The 24,367-nt window shown below is 49.7% G+C and overlaps 1 protein-coding gene across 1 annotated transcript in view; it reads right to left on the bottom strand.

The window, feature by feature from the left end:
• ctdspl2a (CTD (carboxy-terminal domain, RNA polymerase II, polypeptide A) small phosphatase like 2a) overlaps positions 1-24,367 on the bottom strand; it is a 68,995-nt gene that overhangs the window by 43,718 nt on the left and 910 nt on the right. The gene's annotated exons all lie outside the window — the stretch shown is intronic.

Here is a 24,367-nt window from a genome sequence, read left to right as displayed (position 1 = left end):
AGTAATAAAGGATAGTATTCGACTGAAAACAAGGGCATATAAATTAGCCAAATCTAGTGGGAGGATAGAAGATTGGGAAGCATTTAAAAGCCAGCAAACAATAACTAAAAGGTTAATTAAGAAAGGGAAGATAGATTATGAAAGTAAACTAGCAAAAAATATAAAAACAGATAGCAAGTTTCTACAGCTATATAAAAAGAAAAAGGGTGGCTAAAGTGAACGTTGGTCCCTTAGGGGATGGGACTGGGAAACTAGTGGTGGGGAACATGAAGATGGCAAAGACGCTGAACAAATATTTTGTATCAGTCTTTACAGTAGAGGACACTAAAAATATCCCAACACTGGACAAACAGGGGGCAATGGGGGGGGAGGAGCTAAACACGATTCAAATCACTAAGGAGATGGTACTCAGTAAAATAATGGGACTTAAGGCGGATAAATCCCCCGGACCTGATGGCCTACATCCTAGGGTCTTGAGAGAAGTGGCGGTAGGGATTGTGGATGCATTGGTGATCATTTTCCAGAACTCCCTGGACTCAGGAAAGGTCCCAGCAGATTGGAAAACTGCTAATGTAACACCCTTATTTAAGAAGGGCAGTAGACAAAAAGCTGGAAACTATAGACCAGTTAGCCTAACATCTGTGGTTGGCAAAATGTTGGAGTCCATTATTAAGGAAACAGTAACAGAGCATTTGGATAAACATAATTTAATAGGACAGAGTCAGCATGGTTTTACAAAGGGGAAGTCATGTTTGACAAATTTGCTCGAATTCTTTGAGGATGTAACATACAGGGTGGATAAAGGGGAACCAGTGGATGTAGTGTATTTGGACTTCCAAAAGGCATTTGACAAGGTTCCACACAAAAGATTACTGATCAAGATAAAAAATCACGGGATTGGGGGTAATATACTGGAATGGGTGGAAGATTGGCTATCTAACAGAAAACAAAGAGTTGGAATAAATGGTTCGTTCTCGGGTTGGTAATCAGTAACTAGTGGTGTTCCGCAGGGGTCAGTGCTGGGACCCCAACTCTTTACAATCTATATTAACGATTTGGAGGAAGGGACCGAGTGCAACATATCCAAGTTTGCCGACGATACAAAGATGGGAGGGGAAGCAGTGAGTGAGGAGGACATAAAAAACCTGCAAAAGGACATAGACAGGCTAAGTGAGTGGGCAGAGATTTGGCAGATCCAATATAATGTTGGAAAGTGTGAGGTTATGCACTTTGATTTTTTCTGCCAAAGAGCAAGTTATTATCTAAATGGAGAGAAACTGCAAAGTGCTACAGTACAAAGGGATCTGGGGGTCCTGGTGCATGAAACACAAAAAGTTAGTATGCAGGTGCAGCAGGTGATCAGGAAGGCCAATGGAATCTTGGCTTTTATTGCAAGGGGGATGGAGTATAAAAACAGGGAAGTCTTGCTGCAGTTGTACAGGGTATTGGTGAGGCCACACCTGGAATACTGCGTGCAGTTTTGGTTTCCATATTTAAGAAAAGATATACTTGCTCTCGAGGCGGTTCAGAGAAGGTTCACTCGGTTGATTCCAGAGATGAGGGGGTTGACGTATCAGGAAAGGTTGAGTAGGTTGGGACTCTACTCATTGGAGTTCAGAAGAATGAGAGGCGATCTTATCGAAACATATAAGATTGTGAGGGGGCTTGATCGGGTGGATGCGGTGAGGATGTTTCAACTGATGGGTGAGACTAGAACTAGGGGACACAATCTTAGAATAAGGGGCTGCCCTTTCCAAACTGAGATGAGGAGAAACTTCTTCACTCAGAGGGTAGTAAATCTATGGAATTTGCTACCCCAGAGCTGTGGAAGCTGCAACATTAAATAAATTTAAAATGGAGATAGACATTTTCCTAGCAGATAAGGGAATTAGGGGTTACGGGGAGAGGGCAGGGAAGTGGACGCAAGTCTAGATTCAGATCAGCCATGATCCTATTGAATGGCGGAGCAGGCCTGAGGGGCCATATGGCCTACTCCTGCTCCTATTTCTTATGTTCTTATATGTACAAGGAGATGATCTGGCATACAAACAAAACTGTAAACTGTAATGTAGAGGAGCAACTCAGCCCACATATTATCATAACTGGTAAAAAGCAGTTACTTTGCAGTGAGGATGCAGATAACGGTTCCAGACTTCTTTCCTCGTGATTGGGTGGGCGGCGAGGGGGAAGAGATAGTATCTCAGCCCTCAGTAGAAAATGAGACCTACTTTTGAACCACCAATATTCTCCAACCCCACAGGTGCTGAGATCGTAAGAAGCTGGGGTTGTTCTCTTTAGAGCAGAGAAGGTTAAGGGGAGATTTAATAGAGGTGCTCAAAATTATGATTGAGTACATAGGGAGAAACTGTTTCCACTGGCAGGAGGGTCGGTAACCAGAGGACTGAGATTTAAGGTAATTGGCGAAAAAACCAGAGGCGACATAAGGAGAGTTTTTTTTAAGCAGCGATTTATGATCTGGAATACACTGCCTGAAAGGGCAGTGGAAGCAGATTCAATAGTAACTTTCAAAAGGGAATTGGATAAATACTTGAAAAGGAAAGCTTTGGAGGGCTGTAGGGAAAGCACGGGGACTAATTGGATAGCTCTTTCAAAAAGCCGGCACAGGCACGACAGGCCGAACGGCCTCCTGCTGCACTGTACGATTCTATAATTCTATCCGTTTGTGCAGAATGAGTTTGGTGACATCGCCACCCCAGGCCTTTTTCTATGAGCACACTTGGATTGCTGAAATTCAATACCCACACAAAGGCCAGAAGGCTCAACTGCACATCACAGTCCACTGAAACTGGAACGTACAGCTAAAGCAAGTGATGTGTTTAAGTGATGCACCATACTCGGGCCTCTCTCTGTTTTCTGTTGCATGAATTGTACAAGATGTAAGCTTTAGTTAAACTAGAAGATCTCCTGTGGTGTTGCTCGGAGGCTGAAAAAGGGGTCAGGGTGTGCCTGGAGGGGTCAGACACAGGGAGAATCAACAGCTCAGGTGGAGGATAAGCTATGAGGCTTAGGGCCTCATGGTGGGTGGATATAAATAATGTAGTTTTAGGCCTGTTAAAAAATAAAAATAGACACAAATGTTTAAATGGGTTGATCAGCAGGAGTATTTTTGATGTTAGGAGTGAAATTCATCACACTGAGTAAGACAGACAAATCAATTCTGACAAAAGGAGCTGGGATTGTTACCATTAGAAGCGAGACATCAAAATAGATCCCATTTTAAAGCAGACTGAGGTTGACAAGTCTGAGACTCAGATTTAGTTTTGCTACAGTTAATTTCTCATTAAGTCCCTCAATTATTTACATACATTTATGGATGTACGTTTTTGTACACGTGTACGTACATATATCTCCTATTGGGATTTTTAAAAAGATTGCTCTTGGCGAGTAATGTTCCCTTTAAGCTGCACTGCGGTACAGCGCTCTGGACCTCCCGCGCAGCCGGCTCACCGGCAAGTCAACAGGAAAAACCACGCATGCGTGGTATTTTGAATGGGCCGCGCAGCCCCTTAAAGGAGCCGTGCACACATCCAAAAAAATTAAAGGGAACATCGTTGACAAGTATGCGATATCGGCAAGGCTAAATTTATTGTCCATCACTGGCTGCTCTGACAACTCGAGTTCACCATTTCGAGTGGACTAGAATCACGTGTCGGTCAGGCTGAGTAGGGCTAGGATACATTCTGAGCACCCAGATTAGATGCCACCCCAAGTCATCCACATTTGCCTAAGTGGATACAAAAGATGTAATGTTTAATAACTGATTCTGCTCATTCAAGCATGGACTTTTCATAGGCTATATATAACTAATCAGGGCAATATTTTATTAGTTTATGTTGACTGATTCAATGCTATAGAGACTACGGACAAGAGAATTACATCATGGAAACCACTTGACATTTTGATGCCAGTGTATTCCCAGAGAGGTCTAGTGTCAACATCCTTTCGTTACTCCTACAAAACTTGGATTACAAATTCAGCCTGCACGCCAGTCTCATTTCTATAACAAAAAAGAGAAATGCAACTATAAACAAGCTTAAAATTAAATTCATAAATGCAAGTGTTTCTGCAAGGCTTTTAAGGAATAAAGACGAACGACAGCCACATGAACATGTCACTTTCCAAACATGTCATGCCCACTAAAACAACTCTGGAGAAGTTGCAGATGGATCTGTACTCAACTGCTGCACTAAGGATAATGTTGGAAGATACTGGAATCTAGAGGATTAAGATCAGCTGTTCTTAAGGCTCATGTCTGACAGCTGAAGTAAAATGGATACTGCGGAAAAAAATCTAGTTTTGGATTTTTTTCACTAATCAATCATGTTTTGGTAACTGTAGAGCCACAATGTTGTGCCAACACATCTGGTCTGTCTCTCCCGGTGTCTTGACGTCAGGGCCAATTACGGATGGCTTAGGTCAGAAGAGCAGTGCCAAAATGGGATAGACCATTTGCGCGCGTTATTGCTTTCACTGACGGGACTAACTACAACATGCAGAGACAGGAAACTAGGTAGTCTGAAGCGGGGGCTTTTGAGCACTTTTGGTTCAACGATGAAAATTATGCTTACAGCATGCAGGTTTCAGAATAGAGTGAAGCTCATTCATAAAAGTGTGCGTCATAGAAATAAGTCATAATACTCCAGGGTAGGATTTGAGTCACTTGACTCAGCTTTACAAGACTAGTTCAGACAAGTTGAAAGGAACTGGCACTTTCATTTTCAGAAGTAACCATGATATAAATCTGTCACAGACATAGCACCCCTCCCCTGCCATCATTACAGGTTGAGCTGGGATGAAGAGTTGTACATTTTAACAGCCACTGTTCAATTTAAACAGTTGCGTTTAAACAAGGGTTTTGCAAAAATGGGGAAGACTTGCTCCATGCATACACAAACTCAATCAATTAGTATTTTTAAACACTGAACAGCTTTTTTGTCTTTTTTTCTTTTAACCTCTCCCAAACTTGCATTCTTCTTTCAGGCACCAAAGCCTAATTTGAGAGCCCGATGATATAGTATGCCTCATATAAACTAACAGCACCATGAAGTATTCCAGGATGTTCAAATCCCTAAAAGTTTGTAGTCATAACAAACATTTGATACAAAGTAGTTTTATAAACTCAGTAATTTAGAAAGCTTCTCAGAAACCCAAGGCCTCTTTCTCTCTCTCCTCCCACCCTCACCGACTCCATTCTGCAACGTGTGGGCTTTTGTCATTCAGGTATGACATTAGCATACCTTCCCCCACAAACTTTAATAGAATTAATAGTAAGATGAAACTGATGAGACTCATTTTTGGACGTCACTTGAAGTTCCAAGAGCCAACAGGTCAAACATTAATCTACTGGATACGATACTTATACACCCACCTAATTTTGAAAAAAAAACACTGAGGAAGAGCTTGGCGCAGGGGACGGGAGGAAGGGTAAAGACTCGAACTATTGTTTCACACTGGATCAGTGATTGAAAGGAATGGATGAGAAATTACAGTACAGCACCCAGTGATCGAAATGTTAACTTGTTGTAGGGGTTGCTATTCTTAATGGCCCCAATTTTACTTCCCATCCTGTACTATTTTAAATGGCAGCTCATATGCAGTTCTGCTGTGATGAGGTTCAGAATGGATTCTGGGCATTCCCCCATCCCAGGGGAGGGGAGAGAGAGAAAAAGGCAGAAAGAAAAACAAATCAGGATATATCACCAAGTTCTTTCTACAGTACCACACCAGGGATAGGATTGCCACTGACTTCTCCAGGAAGAACACACTGCCAGTATTATCCACACAGATTATTAGAACTAGAGGGGAACACTCCTGAAAGATAAGCAGGCCTCTTTCACCCTGCATAAATCTGCAGAGATGTAAATAGCTAGCTTAGTTAACACTTGCATAGGGTTTATTCTTTAAACAAAGCAGGGGATGAAAAGAATATTAAGCAAATTAGAGAAGCACCAGTATGCTTAAGCCTGTATCAGCCACCTAGTCATATAATACACAGAAGATACAACACTTGCCTGTTAAAATAAAATTTAATACCATTTCTGGTCTAATCATGGGGCTCCCAAGGAGGCCCCCATCCATTTAACATTTGTGTATTTGAATTTTTGAGAAGAAGGTGGTGAAGCTCAACTCCTTTCCAACTCTTCACACTTTAGCTAATGTAAATTTTCTAGACATGAGCTCATACTGGATTCCTTTTATTCATATCAAAAAATAAAAATGTTAAACTGCTGTACAGCGATGACTTTGTCTTGTTCATGGGTTACAACACCATCAGTTAAAACCACAAGATCGCTAAAGCACTCTGAGGCTAGCCACCAATTATTCAACTCTGTCACACTTGTTGGACTCAGTGACTCCTTCAAATTACTTCTCTCGATGAGGTCACGATCAGTCATCTAAACGGAAAAGCAGGTCCACCCCAATCCTTTGATTTGAATAGCAAATCTCGCAGCAGAAAATGGTCCTCATTCTGACCGTTTGAAAATATTAATCAATCACTAATTGGGGTGGCATTGATTAAAACATAGCCAGGACGCAAATGCAAAACTTTCCCAAGGCATTTTTACATTAATACACAAGGAAAATAGCACTCAACACTCGTGGTCTATGAGGAGTTTGTCCTCTTCGGTGCCAGCGTGCTGCATTGCAGCTGGTGCCAATGAAAAACCAATAGAAAGGAAGATCACATTTTACAGGACCTCCTACAGCAACTCTTGGAGCCCACGATAAGTTTGGTCTGGATGCCATTGGAGGCAGGAATCCCATTCCCTTTACAGGAAACTTTGGTTTATCCGGAGGCTAACTGTCCGGAATGCTCGAGCCACCGGCAAAAATCAGGAGCCGTTTCGTTAGGTTTTTTTTTCTTTTCGTTGCTTTTTTTTCCACCAGTCAGGCTCTGCAAGGTCTCGCTGAAGCTGTTGCTAAGCTACAGAGACGCTTGCAAGGTACGGCCAACTGTTTAGAAGCTGTACAGGGTTTGTTGCCAGATACGGAGCTCAAAATCTCCGTATGTTTCAACATTAGCGCTGGTTTGTCCGGCAGTTTTGATGGGACGGCAACAGCTCGGTCCCGTCGGTGCCGGATAGCACAAAGTTTCCTGTATATCAATCCTTGTGGAACAGTTCCTCAACAGGAGTCACACGAGGAAGGACAAGAGAAGAATACGAGGAAAAGAACACATCAACTTTTCAGACTAACCTCTTCCTGTACTTTTTGAATTTCTAATATACTATAACATTTGCTGCTAAGAAATGACGAGGCTAAATGACCAGTGCCGGATAGTTTGACATTATTCAAAGGGAACTGGACAAAAATGTGAAAGATAAAAAACAGAATTTAATCTGGATAAATGTCTGGTTAAGTATGATGTGGATAAGAACTGCTGACAATGGATGTGAACTGCTGACAATGGATGTGCCGGCATTAATAGACTGGATATGATCCACCATTCGCTCAATGCAAGTGGTGTCAACAAGGCTAATCAAGTACAGCACTGGGTTTTATGAAGGGCATTTGATTGCCATGTGAACAAATAGATTGAACTAACTCTTCTACTTTTCCATGGGGCTCCTGGAGAATGATGCTCAAGAGCAGACCTGTGACCCCAGAGTGTCACGCTCTCCTTTTCACCTATCCAACATACAAAAAGGGCGAGAATTGTCAACTCAGCTCCATCAAGCTTGCCCCACCCAATGGGATAGTGTAACATTGTACATCGACCACACTGGAAGAGGCAAAAAATAGACAAAGCCTGTGTGGCCAGTTAAGAAAAATTCTAGGAATTTCCTCTGCAACTTTTTATGACAATCAAGCACGCTGCCTATGACGCACCTCAATCTAAACTAATTAACTGGCAATATTCATATGCTGATGATCGTGCGGCACGTTGGAGAGACAATGAGGGAAAAGCAGGTTTGCTTCCAACACATCCACTCTCAGCACCCAAGAAAAGTCGAGTCCAGGGGTGTCATTAGAAGAGAGACTGCCTAATTTATATTGCAGTATGCTGGCGGTAGCAGGAGTACCATATTCCTGCTACCAAAAGCACACCATCGGCCTTTAGCACAACTTACTGGTAGTGTCCATTTGAAACAATCTGCAATTTATGCCACTTCACTTCAAGAGCACCCTGAGTGCGCAATATTAACAAACTTCAAACAAGATAGCTCAGCACCTATCAAAAACAATTAACTCTTTAAAAGGATCTGGATGAATATCTGTTTAAGTACAGGTCTTTATGCTGTTAGACAGAATGATTATGCAATACCATGGTTGCAGATCTGTTTGGTACATTATTAGTGGAATGCAACCATGCAGGGCCGAGTCATTTTGGATTATAGTAGTGACATCCAGGGGTCGGGGAAAATTCAGCTCATCTCTGTGGAAGTTTTACTTGTGATTATTTACCTCCCTCAGGAGATTATGCTGGGAAATCGATGACGGTGCAAGCTGTTTGCAGTCTGCTACAGGCAGCAGCTCGATAAACCACAATACAGGTAGACTATCCTTTATCCGAAAACCTCGGGACCAGCCGTGTTTCGGTTTTTGGAAAATTTCGGATTTCAGAAGGTATTTTATAAGACTGGAAATTTGTCGGGGGTGGGGGTCGGGGTCGGGGGGGGGGTCGGGGTCGGGATCGTGCGCACGACTTACGCTGAACGAAACCTTTCGGTTTTCAGAGGATTTCGGTTTTCGGAAGTGCGGATAAAGGATACACTATCCCTTATCCGAAAGGGTGGGGGGTCGGCGTCGTGCTCACGACTTACGCTGAACGAAAAAACCTTCGGTTTTTAGAGGGTTTCGGTTTTCGGAAGTTCGGACAAAGGGTAGTCGACCTGTAGTAGGATGCAAGATTCTAGCCATTATTCCTCCACTCCTTCCTTCTCACCCCTCACCCACACAAAGGCACTCAGCAGATAGCCCGGAACTTTCCAACAGACAGAAAACCAGAGAAAAGACATTCCCAGCCACTATAACACACTTTACAAAGCAGAACCGACAGAAGCCCTGGGTCGCTTGTCCAGTCAGAGAACCGTGAGTGATGCGGAAAAAGATTTTTTGGACCGCGGGGGTGGGGGGGGGGGGGCGGCAAGGCAGGGGAAAAGAGAAAAAGAGGGAGGAGAAAGGGAGGAACTTCAATTCTTTTTAAAAAGCTGTCCAATTTTTGTCTATAGGTTTGCCAGGCAGAAGTAGAAATTTTGTATGTGCAACACATACATATCCAGTGTGAATTTTACTTAATTGTCATATGGCTATGTAGTAAAAGGCTGCTGACATAAACAAGCTTTGGTCTAACTTTTGACATTTAAAAAAAAAATTAAACTGTTAAGAAAACTTGCCATTTAACCCCTCCACAGGACAGGATAGACAAAGATCATCATCACAGTGCTTCATGTCCAATTTAATTCAAACTGACATAACAGCTGCTCATAATTAAATAACTCCTGCAAGAACCAACTTGAATCCAGTTTTTCTCCTTGTGTTTGTGTCACACACACACACACACCGTTAATCTTGTGCAGACTCTGCCAACCTTATTACATAAGAACGCACACAGCACACTGACCGTCTGTTTTAGCAGCACATACGACGACAAAACAGTAAATAAGTGAAGTTGCCACACCATTCTTGTTGGGTTCGTTTAGGAATGTAGTACACAGACAGCCATTTCCAACAAAGCACACGGTCTCATCGGCCTATGCCTGGAGCGGTTTCTGTTCTCCCACCCCTCCCCCATCTCTTTTGTGGAAGAATTTACTCGTGTTTTTGCGCCAGTAAAACGCTCGTTCTGCCATCCTGACATCAACTATTGCAGCTGATTCAACTGGAAATGTTGGCTATGACAGCTCAGTAATAAAGATCACAGGCTGCAGAGTAACAATGAATTTTAAGTTAAAAGGCAAAAAATCTAAAATAGAAATGAATCATAAAGCTCACTGTATTTAGACATATTTGGAGCAATCTGGTCACTGATATAATTACTGGGGTTTAAATGAAGTGCCAGATTAAATATCTGCATTGAGATTTTTTTTTTAAACTGAATCCTCAAAATATGAATTAAAAACAGAAATTGCTGGAAATATTCAGCATTTCCTTCAGCAATTGAAAAAGAAAAGATTCTGGGTGGAGGCCTTTCATCAGTTCTCACAAACTAGTTCTGCCCAAAGCTGTCCTGTTTTCAGATGCTGACTCTTTGCATTTTGTATATTGTCCTTATGAAAAGGAGAGTTGTGCAGTAGTCACTACAGATGGGAAATACCTTAGACACAGGTCAGAATGTTATAATTGCATACAATTAAATTGATTATCTGTAATTTGTTTTTTTTTAATGATCATATAGGTGCTTGGCTTACACAAGTTTCTTTTGTTAAGTTAATTTTCTGGGAACACCACCACCTGCAAGTTCCCCTCCAAGTCACGCACCATCCCGACTTGGAAATATATCACCGTTCCTTCATCACTGGGTCAAAATCCCGGAACTTCCTCCCTAACAGCACTGTGGGAGTACCTTCACCACACGGACTGCAGCGGTTCAAGGCGGCGGCTCACCACCACCTTCTCAAGGGCAATGAGGGATGGGCAATAAATGTCGGCCTTGCCAGCGACGCCCACATCCCAAGAATGAATTTAAAAAACTGTACATTTTTCAACCTCAAAACACCAAATTTGACAGGAAGTGGATCTCTGGAGCTTTCTTCCATCTTCCACCAGCTTCTTCAGTAGCAAATTCATTAGTCAAAATAGAAATGTCAGACGCTTGTAACTTTACAAGTATATCCAATACCAATTATAAAAAACCCAAAATAAGCCACCTTCCACTCGGGTATGACCAACATGGATTCTGAAGAATCAGGTAAAGGTTAATTACAATAAGTGACCGCACCTGTTATTGCCTTGGGTGTTGCTGGCATTGCCTGCTCTAAGTGCAAGTTGCACAGGGCCCACAACTTCCATTTGCCCACAGAAATAGCAAGTCTTGTGCCATGCTTCAAATCTAAAATGGGATTTTAAACTTTCATGGTTATATTACCAAAAGCATACTTGCATCATGTGGAATTCCATCCACAATTCTTGTCCAACGTAGTTGAGGACCCATGACTCTTGCAAACGTTCAAAGACACAGTCTGAAAATTTGGAATTACACTTGGTCTCGACTCCCTGGCGGGCAATTGTCAAGCCTGAGCCTCATTAAATGATGCCAGTGAGCTGCCAGTGCCAAGCAAGCAGCCTGCTGCAGATTGCCAGTTCTGGGAGGGTAGTAAATCGTCCAGCCATCCAGCAGGATGGGCTGGGGTATGGGGCCTTAAACTGGCCAGCAGTGGGCCAGAGTTTCATTGAGGACCCAGAAGATGTTAATGCAGCTGTTATAAAATGATGACTCCTATATTTGGTTAATATGGCAGTGATGTTAATCCCTCCAGTGCCGGAGGAACAAGATTACAAGATAATTACAGATAAAAAAGAGCATTTGGCTCATCTTAATTCATCCCTCCAGAAAGACCCTACAATTCTACCCCCCACTTCAGTATTTAATGGTTTCTTAAATGATACCAGGATTTTCACCTCCACTGCTCTCGATCTGGAAGTCCATTCCAAATCTTGATCACTCTGAAGTTTCCCCGATATCAGTTTTCAATTGACCTTGTACCAGCTTGAGCTGGTGGCCACTTGCCCTACTCTAACCATATAAGTTCCCTCAGAACGGAGCCACGTTAAAGGTTTGAGCAGGTTAATTATGTGAGATGGGACAGGCTTGATGGACAAGCTGGTGTTTTTTTATATAGGTTAATAGGAATGTAGGAACAGGAGCAGGCCACTCAGCCCCCCTCGAGCCTGTTCCGCCATTCAATTAGATCATGGCTGGTCTGTATCTTCACTCCATTTACCCACCTTGGTTCCATATTCCTTAATACCCTTGCCTAACAAAAATCTATTCATCTCAGTTTTGAAATTTTCAATTGACCCCTCGCATCAACAGCTTTTTGGGGGAAATGGGACTGGAGTCTAACCAGAGCTTTATGTAACTGTAATATAACCTGTCCACGAGCTTTTAGATAGTATATAAACAAAAACAGAAACTGTTAATCAGAATTTGAAACTTTAAAAAGGTATATTGTCTAAAACTGAACATCTAAATGCTATAAAGTTGTTTTATATAAATAATACTTTCAGCCAATATTGCCAAAGTGGCAGCCAAGCTCTACATAAATATTACATTCATGGTGGATATTAAGGGTTTATATTTTAGCAATGTACTGGCAAAGTTTAAATAAAATTAGTTCAAAACATTACAATTCACTTTTAAGAGTTGCAGTTTTTCACTGGATTCATGCCAGTACTCAGATGAAACATGGTACTGTAACAAGAAAAATAACATCCCTCATGTCTTGATTTGGTTAAAGACTTGATTCACACACTACAACTCCCAAGGTTTAACGGAATTCCTAAATCCAGTGATTCCACCACTGCTCTTTCACCCTTTCATTCAAATTCTGTTCACCAGTTTATAATAAGGTGTGCACCCTAAGGATACACAAAGCGTGGAAAGTTACAATTTTAGTGACAGGCACAGCACATTGGCATTTCAAAGCACTGTGGAGCAGCAGTATTTTTAAAAGACAGACACAAATCACCAGTTCTTGGGAGATTTTCTCTCAGCCAATTACAAAGTAGCTGACAGTAACCTGGAATCAAATCACATGCCACCCAGGGAGAGAAAAATCGTATTGACTGTTTTGTAGAAACTTGTATTTTAACACCAAGAGTCCTGATGATCTCATCAGCAAAACCACCTTGAAAGAGTTACAGTCTCACAACCTGAAGGAGCTTGAATACACAGCAAAAACAGGACTACAGCACAAAGCTAACACTCCATTGATGATAAATCTACCTTAAAGGGGATTCTTTCTGTTTAATAACGTTTGGTGAACACAAAACAGTTTAACAAACAATGATGTAACTGCACAATCCTTTAATCACATGGACACATCACATTGTTTACACCTGATGTCATGGGGGAAACGTGCAGCTATCATTTCTCCCAGCTCCAAATTGGTTTTGTTGATGGATGGACACTAATATCACAATTCAACCATCATCTTGTATCTTTAAAAAAAACAAGCAGGCTGCCCCGATAAGTTAGTGGGTAATACACTGCCCAATCTGGTACAGAGCCAAACAGATCACAATAGTCCTAGATTCAATCCCAGTCTGTCCTGAGTTAGGAGATTCCAGCAATAACAGTAGGGGTAGGGGCACTGTCTCAGTGGGGCTAGGCTAGAATGGGTGAAAAGTCAGCCAAGTCTTTCTTTCCTCAAGGCAATCCAGTGATACCCACCCACCTTCCCTGGAAAGTGCTGGAGTGTCACTCACTGTTGAATAGCGCATGAATAATTTCCGTTGGGTGAGTTGCCAAAGGATAACACCACCATGGCACCAATTCCAACAAGCACCACACCTTTTGAAGTGAAATAAAATCATCAGACTGCTCACAAGCGTCAGCTGTGGCTCAGTTGGTAGCACACTCAGCGGAGTCAGAAGGTCGTGGATTCAAGTCCCACTCCAGAGACTTCAGCACTAAAATCTAGGCTGATAATACAGTGCAGTGCTGAGGGAGTGTTGCACTGTCGGAGGTGCAATCTTTCTGTTGAGACGTTAAACCGAGGCCCCGTCTGTCCTCTCGGGGATGTAAAAGATCCCATGGCACTATTTCAAAGAGCAAGGGAGTTCTCCCCGGTGACCTGGTCATTATTTACCCCGCAAGCAACATAACAAACAGATTATCTGGTCATCATCACATTGCTATTTGTGGGAGCTTGCTGTGTGCACGTCTGGACCAGTAGGAAACGCGGAAGCTATGTAGAAAATAACAAGACACCCGGGAACAAATGTCATAAGTCATCATAAACCAATACTCAATCTGTATTAACGGCCTATGGAAGAAAGCATTGGCCAGTAGGGCCAGGTTCAAACAGCAAAGTGCTTTAATTCGCTCTGTACCCCTGGATGAGATGGAGGATTTAAGGTTCCCACTCCTGGCTACAATCCAGTGATGGTGCTTGTGTGATGGCGGGTGAAAACAAGATTGTGCTTAGCCGTGATGCCCTCCACTTCTGAATAGCCAGCTGGCATTCAAGACTCTCGGCTAAAGAATGGCAAGGTATAGGAGGGCAGCAGGTGTCCATGGAACAATACTCCAACAATGGCCAATATTTTGGGGGCAGGGGGGAAACACAGAAAATTGAGGCATTGTTACAAACTTTAATTTTTTTTAAAAAAGGGCCTGGCAATGATTGCTTACCCATTGCAGCACCAGCAGCTGGCTCAAGTCAGAAATCCAAATTCTGCCAGTCTAGCAAATTTACAGAAGCTAAAAATGTACTTTACCTTTCTTTTTTACATACAGTTTCGCTGCAACATTTTGCAAAGGGCCTACATAAGGTTATTGAATGTGTGAGCACAATGCAGTGAACACTGGTTGACATCATCATGTGTTAAATGGACCATCAAATCGGTCACACCTCCAAGTGTTAAATTTATTGGTCTTGGCCAAACAGACTGTTGCTCATTTATATATATTTATATATATATTATATATATATATATGCCTGGCTAAATACATTATGACTTCATTGAGTACTTTTCAGAAAGCATTTCAGTAGCATCAAGTATTAGAGGAATTAACTCACCCTGCAGCCCGAAAAGGCCTCCACATTTAAAGAGAAGTTTATCAAAACATATTACTTCATGTCCTTAATACCACCAAACCCTGCTGTCCTCCAAATACTAGCAAACTAAAGAAAATAAGTTCCATTCCACTCTCCCAGTTTCTCCGTTGCATCTGTCCTGACGATGCCACTTTCCACACTAGTGCTTCCGTTATGTCTGTCTTTTTCCTCAACTGAGGATTCCCCTCCACCATGGCCCTCGACCGTGTCCGTCCCATTTCCCACACCACTTCTCTCACCCCTTCCCCTCCCTCCTAGAATCACGATAGAGTTCCCCTTGTCCTCACCTTCCACCCCACCAGCCTCCACATTCAATGGATCATTCTCCACCATCTCCATTGCGATGCCACCACCAAACACATCTTCCCCTCCTCCCCTCTCACCATTCCAAAGGGACTGTTCCCTCCCCCGATACCCTGGTCCACTCTTCAATCACCCACTCCCCTTCCCACGGCACCTTCCCGTGCAAGCGCAGGAGATGGAACACCTGTCCTTTCACCTCCTCCCTTCCTACCATCCAGGGCCCCAAACACTCTTTCCAGTTGAAACAGCAACTTACTTGTACTTTCAATTTGGTATACTGTATTCGCTGCTTACAATGCAGTCTCCTGTACATTGGGGAGACCAAACACAGATTGGGTGATCGCTTTGCTGAATACCTCCATTCAGTCTGCAAGCGTGACCCCGAGCTTCCGGTTGCTTGCCATTTTAATTCCCTGTCCCACTCCCACTCTGACCTCTGCCTCCTACTCTGTTCCAATTAAGCTCAGCGGAAGCTTGAGGAACAGCACCTCATCTTTCGATTAGGCATTTTATAGCCTTCCGGACTCAACATCGAGTTCAACAAATTCAGACCATAACTACTGCTCCCATTTTTCCAGACAGCAGGTGCTGGTAATGATTCTGCTGTTGCTTTTTACAGCTCGAGACCCCTTTTGCCTTTCACCATCATCCCTTTTGTCATTTAATCTCTCCTGTCTTCCACCCTATCACAGACCTTCCCTTTTGTTCTTTCCTCCTCCTCCCCCCCCCCCCCTGCCTCTGTACTTGTTTAAAACCTGTTACATCTTGAACTTCTGCCAGTTCTGACGAAAGGTCATCGACCTGAAATGTTAACTCCGTTCCTCTCGCCACAGATGCTGCCTGACCTGTTGAGTATTTCCAGCATTTTCTGTTTTTATTCCAGATTTTGCTTTTGTAAAGGAAATAAGTGCTCGAGCAGGGGGAGGTTGGCGGGCAAGGTGGGATGCAGAACAGATGGTCTCAATCTTAGTGAGAAAGAAGTCCATGAGCTCCTCGCACTTCTTGTTGGAGGTGAGGGTGGAGAGTTTGAGGAGATGGTTGGTAGTGGAGAGAAGCCACCGAAGAGGGTTATCTTTGCTCTCCAGGAAGATCCGGGAATAGTGAGCGGTATCTGGTGATAGATTGCTAAACAAATTGTGCACCGGATACACTCCGGTGTAGCCCCTGTACCAACAAGTCTGCACCTCTTGGACCTGGGGGAGTGAATGTAGGAGCCATACAAGGGGGAATGACTGCAATTGGAGAAAGTAAAAGCTTTGCTGGGTACAAGGGCATAAAAGGCGGAGGTGCAGAAGTATCATGGCAAATGGAGGGCCAACGGCTAGGCAATACAATTGGTTTATAACATATTATAAAGCAGGAATGGGGATGTTTGAGCATTACCAAAGATGACAGCGGGATTAAGTTCACTCAGCTATATTGATCTAACATGGTGTTGCTGTACCTGCCAGCACAACATGGAACTACTAACCTGGAGTATACTTAACCTAATATGCAGACTTGAACCCAAAACAGTCATGGATCCAAGAAGCTTTAGCCTTGACCCATTTCCAATTTCATCGGAAGCAGGCCACAGCACAAATAAAAACTCAAATAATTTCTTCATGTGCAGTACTAAGGAGTCACACAGGCCTGGATTTTGTAGTTGCAATGACGGCGAAACTATTAGTGTTCGCCATCATTACCCTGTGAAACTGACAGCAACTTCTGGCATCTGCACATGCACAGCTAAACGTGGAAATCCAGAAGTTGTTGTCAGTGATTCCCTGCTCCTGTTGAAGTCCCTGCAGACGCAATCTTTTAGAAATCAGTTGAACTGACGTGAGCTTCCCCTTATACGCTTTCATATCGCTGTTAAAAAAAAGGAAAGCCTTTTGAATGAGGCGTAACTGGTTTTAAATGACGTACTAAGTCATAACTACTGCTGAACAACTTCTCTGGCCCTGAAAAACTAATTTTATAGTTGTGGAATGTCAAATTTTTCCATTAGGATAAAAAAATACATAGGTTTTTAATATAATTTTTTTTTAAGTTTATGACATTTCAACTTCTACCTTAATCCCATGTGTATGTCCCAATCTTTATTTCGCTCTCTGTAAAATGTATAAAAAGTGAAAGATAATCACTGGTTTTTACTTCAATTCAATTCAATTTTATTTGCCATATGTACAAGTACAATGGAATGCTTACTCCCCGTGGGGACACGTCAGCTATTCTTACAGCGCCGTGTTCAGAAAGTCAATTCTTTGGCATCCAGTGGCAGTGGGAGCACGATGTCCCTCAGCCGCTCCGTCCTCCTCGTCACCGCGGCCTCCTCCTCACTGTTGCCGGCTCGGCTCCGTGTGGTGGCCTGCTTCTCCCGCTCACCCTCTGGCCACCATTCCCGGCTCCCCTCCTCCCAGTCGGACTGCGAGTCGCCGTGGCTGCTGCTGCTGCTCAATGCGCTGCCTCCTCCCGACTCGCCGAACACATCCTCCGGTCGCCGCGGCCTCCACCTCACCGTTGCCGGCTCCACGGTCCGACGGCCCGGGCCTGCTTCCGGTCCGGCCACCATGCTCGGCTCCCCTCCTCCCAGTCGGAATGCTTCCCCGCTAAGGAGCAGCCAGCCGATGTGCTCTAGCGGGTCGACGTGGCTGCTGCTGCGTCCCGATGCGCTGCGCTGCCTCCGCCTGGCTCGCCAAACATCTCGCTCCGGTTGCGGGAGCGAGCGGCGAGAGCGGGCCGCCCGAAGCAGGGAGAGTGCGCTAGCGCCAGACCGTCTCAGTCGCCATCTTGACTAGTTTGCTGTCTGTGGGAATTCTTCAATGTGATTGGCTGCTTAGCCTGCTTGTGAACATCACTGTTGCTGGACGCTGGAGCGCCCCTAGAGTTGTGCCAGAATCAAACTAACGTCGGGAAAGGTGAAATCCACGCCACAGAGATCACTATATCTTTGCGGGCAGCATTCTACGAGGTCAACAGTGAGCACCGTCACTTCGCTGCTGACCGCAAGATCTGGCCATAACATCTGCTGGAAGGAGCTGTGCCACAATTGGCCTCAGAGCCTGAGCTACCAGGAGGGAAGAGAAAAATAAAGTTTTTTAGGATCACAGGTGACAGATGGAAGAAAAAAAAGCTCGGCTGCAATGCTATCCATAGTTCAATACCTGCGACACTCCCAGTTACAGCTCATATGCAAAGAATGGTCACTTGGGGATGTATCACAGGGCTGCCACCCCACTGCTGAACTGCACCCCAACGAACATCAGTGATTTCAAGAGCAATTCATTTCACCAGGTTTCGAAGCTCAGATTCTCCAAACACCTTACAGATCCACAAATATATAGGGCGCCTGAGCCACAAAAGGTTGGAGGTGCGTCTTATATGAAATGTAATTCTCAGAGGGGGCAAGGGGGAGGGAGAGAGAGATCCTTGAGGTACAATCTATATTTGCATCGATGCAGCACCAGAAAGAAAAGACATTTACACTGAATATTGTAGCAAGCTTTACCATCAAAATGAGTGGGAAGAAGTGAGACTGTAGTGACGTCATTATTGCAGCTTAGCCGACTGAAAACATTTGGCTTCCATTAAGCGCGATACAAAATGAGGTCAGGAGCATCAACACCAGATATAACGCAAGGGGCAGAGTCTAGTTTCAACATAGAAGATAGGAGCAGGAGTAGGCCATTCGGCCCCTCGAGCCTGCTCCGCCATTCCATGAGATCATGGCTGATCATCCAAACTCAGCACCCTGTCCCTGCCTTCTCCCCATATCCCTTGATCCCTTTAGCCTTAACACTAGCCACTCTCCAACAAAAAGACTTCTACCCCAAATAGCAGCGCTGAAGTTTTGCCAGCTTTATTATTTACTAGCTGAAGTGCCCGGCGGTGCGGAGGGATTTTTGAGGGCATGTTGTTGTTGGAAGAGAGAGAGCGACTGGGGGGGGGGGGGGGAAGAGAGAGACAGCGACTGGGGGGGAAGAGAGAGAGCGACTGGGGGGAAGGTGGGGGAAAGGGGCGGGGAGGGGGGAAAGGGGAGGGGGGAAAGGGGAGGGGGGGAAAGGGGAGGGGGGGAAAGGGGAGGGGGGGAAAGGGGAGGGGGGAAGGGGAGGGGGGGGAAGGGGAGGGGGGGAAGGGGAGGGGGGGAAAGGGGAGGGGGGGAAAGGGGAGGGGGAAAGGGGAGGGGGGGAAAGGGGAGGGGGGAAAGGGGAGGGGGGGAAAGGGGGGAGAGGGAAGGGGGGAGAGGGGAGGGGGAGGGGGGGGAGGGGGAGGGGGAGAGGGGCGGGGGGAGAGGGGCGGGGGGAGAGGGGCGGGGGAGAGGGGCGGGGGAGAGGGGGAGGCGGGGGGAGAGGGGGAGGGGCGGGGGGAGAGGGGGAGGGGCGGGGGGAAGGGGAGGGGCGGGGGGAAAGGGGAGGGGCGGGGGAAAGGGGAGGGGCGGGGAAAGGGGAGGGGCGGGGAAAGGGGAGGGGCGGGGGAAAGGGGAGGGGCGGGGAAAGGGAGGGGCGGGGGAAAGGGGAGGGGCGGGGGGCGAAAGGGGAGGGGCGGGGGGCGAAAGGGGAGGGGCGGGGGGCGAAAGGGGAGGGGCGGGGGCGAAAGGGGAGGGCGGGGCGAAGGGGAGGGGCGGGGCGAAGGGGAGGGCGGGGGCGAAAGGGGAGGGGCGGGCGAAAGGGGAGGGCGGGGCGAAAGGGGAGGGGCGGGGCGAAAGGGGAGGGGCGGGGCGAAAGGGGAGGGGCGGGGCGAAAGGGGAGGGGCGGGGCGAAAGGGGAGGGGCGGGGCGAAGGGGAGGGGCGGGGCGAAAGGGGAGGGGCGGGGCGAAAGGGGAGGGGCGGGGCGAAAGGGGAGGGGCGGGGCGAAAGGGGAGGGGCGGGGCGAAAGGGAGGGGCGGGGCGAAAGGGGAGGGGCGGGGCGAAAGGGGAGGGGCGGGGCGAAAGGGGAGGGGCGGGGCGAAAGGGGAGGGGCGGGGCGAAGGGGAGGGGCGGGGCGAAAGGGGAGGGGCGGGGCGAAAGGGGAGGGGCGGGGCGAAAGGGGAGGGGCGGGGCGAAAGGGGAGGGGCGGGGCGAAAGGGGAGGGGCGGGGCGAAAGGGGAGGGGCGGGGCGAAAGGGAGGGGCGGGGCGAAAGGGGAGGGGCGGGGCGAAAGGGGAGGGGCGGGGCGAAAGGGGAGGGCGGGGCGAAAGGGGAGGGGCGGGGCGAAAGGGGAGGGGCGGGGCGAAAGGGGAGGGGCGGGGCGAAAGGGGAGGGGCGGGGCGAAAGGGGAGGGGCGGGGCGAAAGGGGAGGGGCGGGGCGAAAGGGGAGGGGAGGGGCGAAAGGGGAGGGGCGAGAGGGGAGGGGAGGGGCGAGAGGGGAGGGGAGGGGCGAGAGGGGAGGGGAGGGGCGAGAGGGGAGGGGCGAAAGGGGAGGGGCGAAAGGGGAGGGGAGGGGCGAAAGGGGAGGGGAGGGGCGAAAGGGGAGGGGAGAAAGGGAGGGGGAAAGGGGAGGGGCGGGGGAAAGGGAGGGAGGGGCGAAAGGGGAGGGGAGGGGCGAAAGGGGAGGGGAGGGGGGAAAGGGGAGGGGCGGGGGAAAGGGGAGGGGCGGGGGAAAGGGAGGGGCGGGGGGAAAGGGGAGGGGCGGGGGGCGAAAGGGGAGGGGCGGGGGCGAAAGGGGAGGGGCGGGGGCGAAAGGGAGGGGCGGGGGGCGAAAGGGGAGGGGCGGGGGGCGAAAGGGGAGGCGGGGGGCGAAAGGGGAGGGGCGGGCGAAAGGGGAGGGGCGGGGCGAAAGGGAGGGGCGGGGCGAAAGGGGAGGGGCGGGGCGAAAGGGAGGGGCGGGGCGAAAAGGGAGGGGCGGGGCGAAAGGGGAGGGGCGGGGCGAAAGGGGAGGGGCGGGCGAAAGGGAGGGGCGGGGCGAAAGGGGAGGGGCGGGGCGAAAGGGGAGGGGCGGGCGAAAGGGGAGGGCGGGCGAAAGGGGAGGGCGGGCGAAAGGGGAGGGGCGGGGCGAAAGGGGAGGGGCGGGGCGAAAGGGGAGGGGCGGGGCGAAAGGGGAGGGCGGGGCGAAAGGGGAGGGGCGGGGCGAAAGGGGAGGGGCGGGGCGAAAGGGGAGGGGCGGGGCGAAAGGGGAGGGGCGGGGCGAAAGGGGAGGGGCGGGCGAAAGGGGAGGGGCGGGGCGAAAGGGGAGGGGCGGGGCGAAAGGGGAGGGGCGGGCGAAAGGGGAGGGGCGGGGCGAAAGGGGAGGGGCGGGGCGAAAGGGGAGGGGCGGCGAAAGGGGAGGGCGGGGCGAAAGGGGAGGGGCGGGGCGAAAGGGGAGGGCGGGGCGAAAGGGGAGGGCGGGGCGAAAGGGGAGGGGCGGGGCGAAAGGGGAGGGGCGGGGCGAAAGGGGAGGGGCGGGGCGAAAGGGGAGGGGCGGGGCGAAAGGGGAGGGGCGGGGCGAAAGGGGAGGGGCGGGGCGAAAGGGGAGGGGCGGGGCGAAAGGGGAGGGGCGGGGCGAAAGGGAGGGGCGGGGCGAAAGGGGAGGGGCGGGGCGAAAGGGGAGGGGCGGGGGCGAAAGGGGAGGGGCGGGGCGAAAGGGGAGGGGCGGGGCGAAAGGGGAGGGGCGAGGGGCGAAAGGGGAGGGGCGGGGCGAAAGGGGAGGGGCGGGGCGAAAGGGGAGGGGCGGGGCAAAAGGGGAGGGGCGGGGCGAAAGGGGAAGGGCGGGGCGAAAGGGGAGGGGAGGGGAGGGGGTGGAAAGGGGAGGGGGTGGAAAGGGGAGGGGCGGTGAGGAGGGGGGAGGAGGGGAGAGAGATGGGGGGAGGGGAGGGGGAGGGGGGGAGGGAGATGGGGGAGGGGAGGGGAGGGGGAGGGGGGAGGGGAGGGGAGGGGAGGGGGAGGGGGGGAGGGAGAGGGGGGAGGGAGAGGAGGGTGAGGGAGAGGAGGGGAGGGAGAGGAGGGGAGGGAGAGGAGGGGAGGGAGAGGAGGGGAGGGAGAGGAGGGGGAGGGAGGGGAGGGGGAGGGGAGGGGAGGGGGAGGGGTGGGGGACGTGCGGGGGAGAAAGGGAGGGGGGAGCCAGCAGACCCTCTCCCCTCTGCCGGCGATGGCTCCGCTGAGCTCCGTGCCGCCCCACGCACTGACATGCCGAGCACAGTGTTCCGGTCAGCCCGAGCCCCGCCCTCCCGAGGCCGGGCCTGAGGCGGCTTGAGACGCCGATTGCGGCTGGCCGGGCCCCGGGTTGCCTTGGTAACCCCCCTCCCCTCTCTGCCTCCTGATCTCCGGGACTGGGCCTCAGCAGCTTGAGACGGGCCGATTGCTGTAACCCTCTCCGCTCCCCCTCCCCTCCCGAGCCCCGCCCCGAATGAAGCGCGAGGAGCCTTGCAGTGAGCCCAGCCAGCCTTTACCAAGATGGCTGGCCGCTGGTTCGGAATCGGGCCAGCGGTGGAGGTGGGAGGAGCTTGCCACAAAACAATTGCCTAGGGTCCAGCATGGCTGGCAACAGACGCCAGGCTTCGAGGCCAACCTGCAAAAATGGGGAAGGTAGGAAAATTAATGAGATTAGATAAAAGATTTAGAAAGTAATTAACTTGTTTTTAAACAGTATGTGTTTTAAAAGCAACTTTTTTTTATACAGTCGCAGAAAGCGGGAAAAAGAAATGAAAAGTTTGGAATCAAGATGGCGGCGACTCACCTCAGTTCAGAACAATAAGGCCCACCCACACATACACCGATTGCTCGACCGTCAGGTCACCGAAGCGTAGGATTGGTCAATCGTCCCGTCACTCGACTCTAAGAGGGCCCGCCCGCACGCGCCTGAAACCCGCCCCCGCCACGCAGCGATTGGTTGACCGTCAGGTCGCTCAACGTACGATTGGTCGACCTCAACGTCACTCAATGCTAATGAGCAGATAATGAGCGGAATTTTGAACGTTTTTTCGATACCGCGGGCACAATTTTTTGTCTCACCGAAACGTAATACGCTTACGACCGTTCTGGAATCGTAAGCTTTCTTTTGATGCAACACATGTGTCGGTACGCTCTATAACTTTTGATTGTATAGCCGGACAGAGAGACATACCGTTTTATATATATAATACTAGCTGAAGTGCCCGGCGGTGCCAAGGCTTTTTCGAGGGCATGTTGTTGTTGGAAGAAAGAGAACGCGCGACTGGGGGGGGGGGAGAGAGAGCGACTGGGGGGAAGAGAGGAGAGCGACTGGGGGGGAAGAGAGAGAGCGACTGGGGGGGGAAGAGAGAGAGCGACTGGGGGGGGAAGAGAGAGAGCGACTGGGGGGGAAGAGAGAGAGCGACTGGGGGGGAAGAGAGAGAGCGACTGGGGGGGAGAGAGAGAGAGCGACTGGGGGGGGAAGAGAGAGAGCGACTGGGTGGGGGAAGAGAGGAGAGCGACTTGGGGGGGAAGAGAGAGAGCGACTTGGGGGGGAAGAGAGAGAGCGACTGGGGGGGAAGAGAGAGAGCGACTGGGGGGGGAAGAGAGAGAGCGACGGGGGGGGAAGAGAGAGAGCGACTGGGGGGGGAAGAGAGAGAGCGACTGGGGGGGGAAGAGAGAGAGCGACTGGGGGGGAAGAGAGAGAGCGACTGGGGGGGGAAGAGAGAGAGCGACTGGGGGGGGAAGAGAGAGAGCGACTGGGGGGGAAGAGAGAGAGCGACTGGGGGGGGAAGAGAGAGAGCGACTGGGGGGGAAGAGAGAGAGCGACTGGGGGGGAAGAGAGAGAGCGACTGGGGGGGAAGAGAGAGAGCGACTGGGGGGGAAGAGAGAGAGCGACTGGGGGGGGAAGAGAGAGAGCGACTGGGGGGGAAGAGAGAGAGCGACTGGGGGGGAAGAGAGAGAGCGACTGGGGGGGAAGAGAGAGAGCGACTGGGGGGGAAGAGAGAGAGCGACTGGGGGGGAAGAGAGAGAGCGAGCTGGGGGGGAAGAGAGAGAGCGACTGGGGGGGAAGAGAGAGAGCGACTGGGGGGGAAGAGAGAGAGCGACTGGGGGGGAAGAGAGAGCGCGACTGGGGGGGAAGAGAGAGCGCGACTGGGGGGGAAGAGAGAGAGCGACTGGGGGGGAAGAGAGAGAGCGACTGGGGGGGAAGAGAGAGCGCGACTGGGGGGGAAGAGAGAGCCGACTGGGGGAAGAGAGAGCGCGACTGGGGGGGAAGAGAGAGCGCGACTGGGGGGGGAAGAGAGAGAGCGACTGGGGGGGAAGAGAGAGAGCGACTGGGGGGGGAAGAGAGAGAGCGACTGGGGGGGGAAGAGAGAGAGCGACTGGGGGGGGGAAGAGGAGAGCGCGACTGGGGCGGGGGGAAGAGAGAGAGCGACTGGGGGGGGAAGAGAGAGAGCGACTGGGGGGGGAAGAGAGAGAGCGACTGGGGGGGGGGAAGAGAGAGAGCGACTGG

The sequence above is a fragment of the Somniosus microcephalus genome, chromosome 27 (genome assembly GCF_052327205.1).
Source record: "Somniosus microcephalus isolate GS21.2 chromosome 27, FLI_Smic_1.0, whole genome shotgun sequence".
Taxonomy (NCBI): Eukaryota; Metazoa; Chordata; class Chondrichthyes; order Squaliformes; family Somniosidae; genus Somniosus; species Somniosus microcephalus.
The sequence above is the reverse complement of the archived record's forward strand: the minus strand, read 5'-3'. Positions and strand labels throughout refer to the sequence as shown.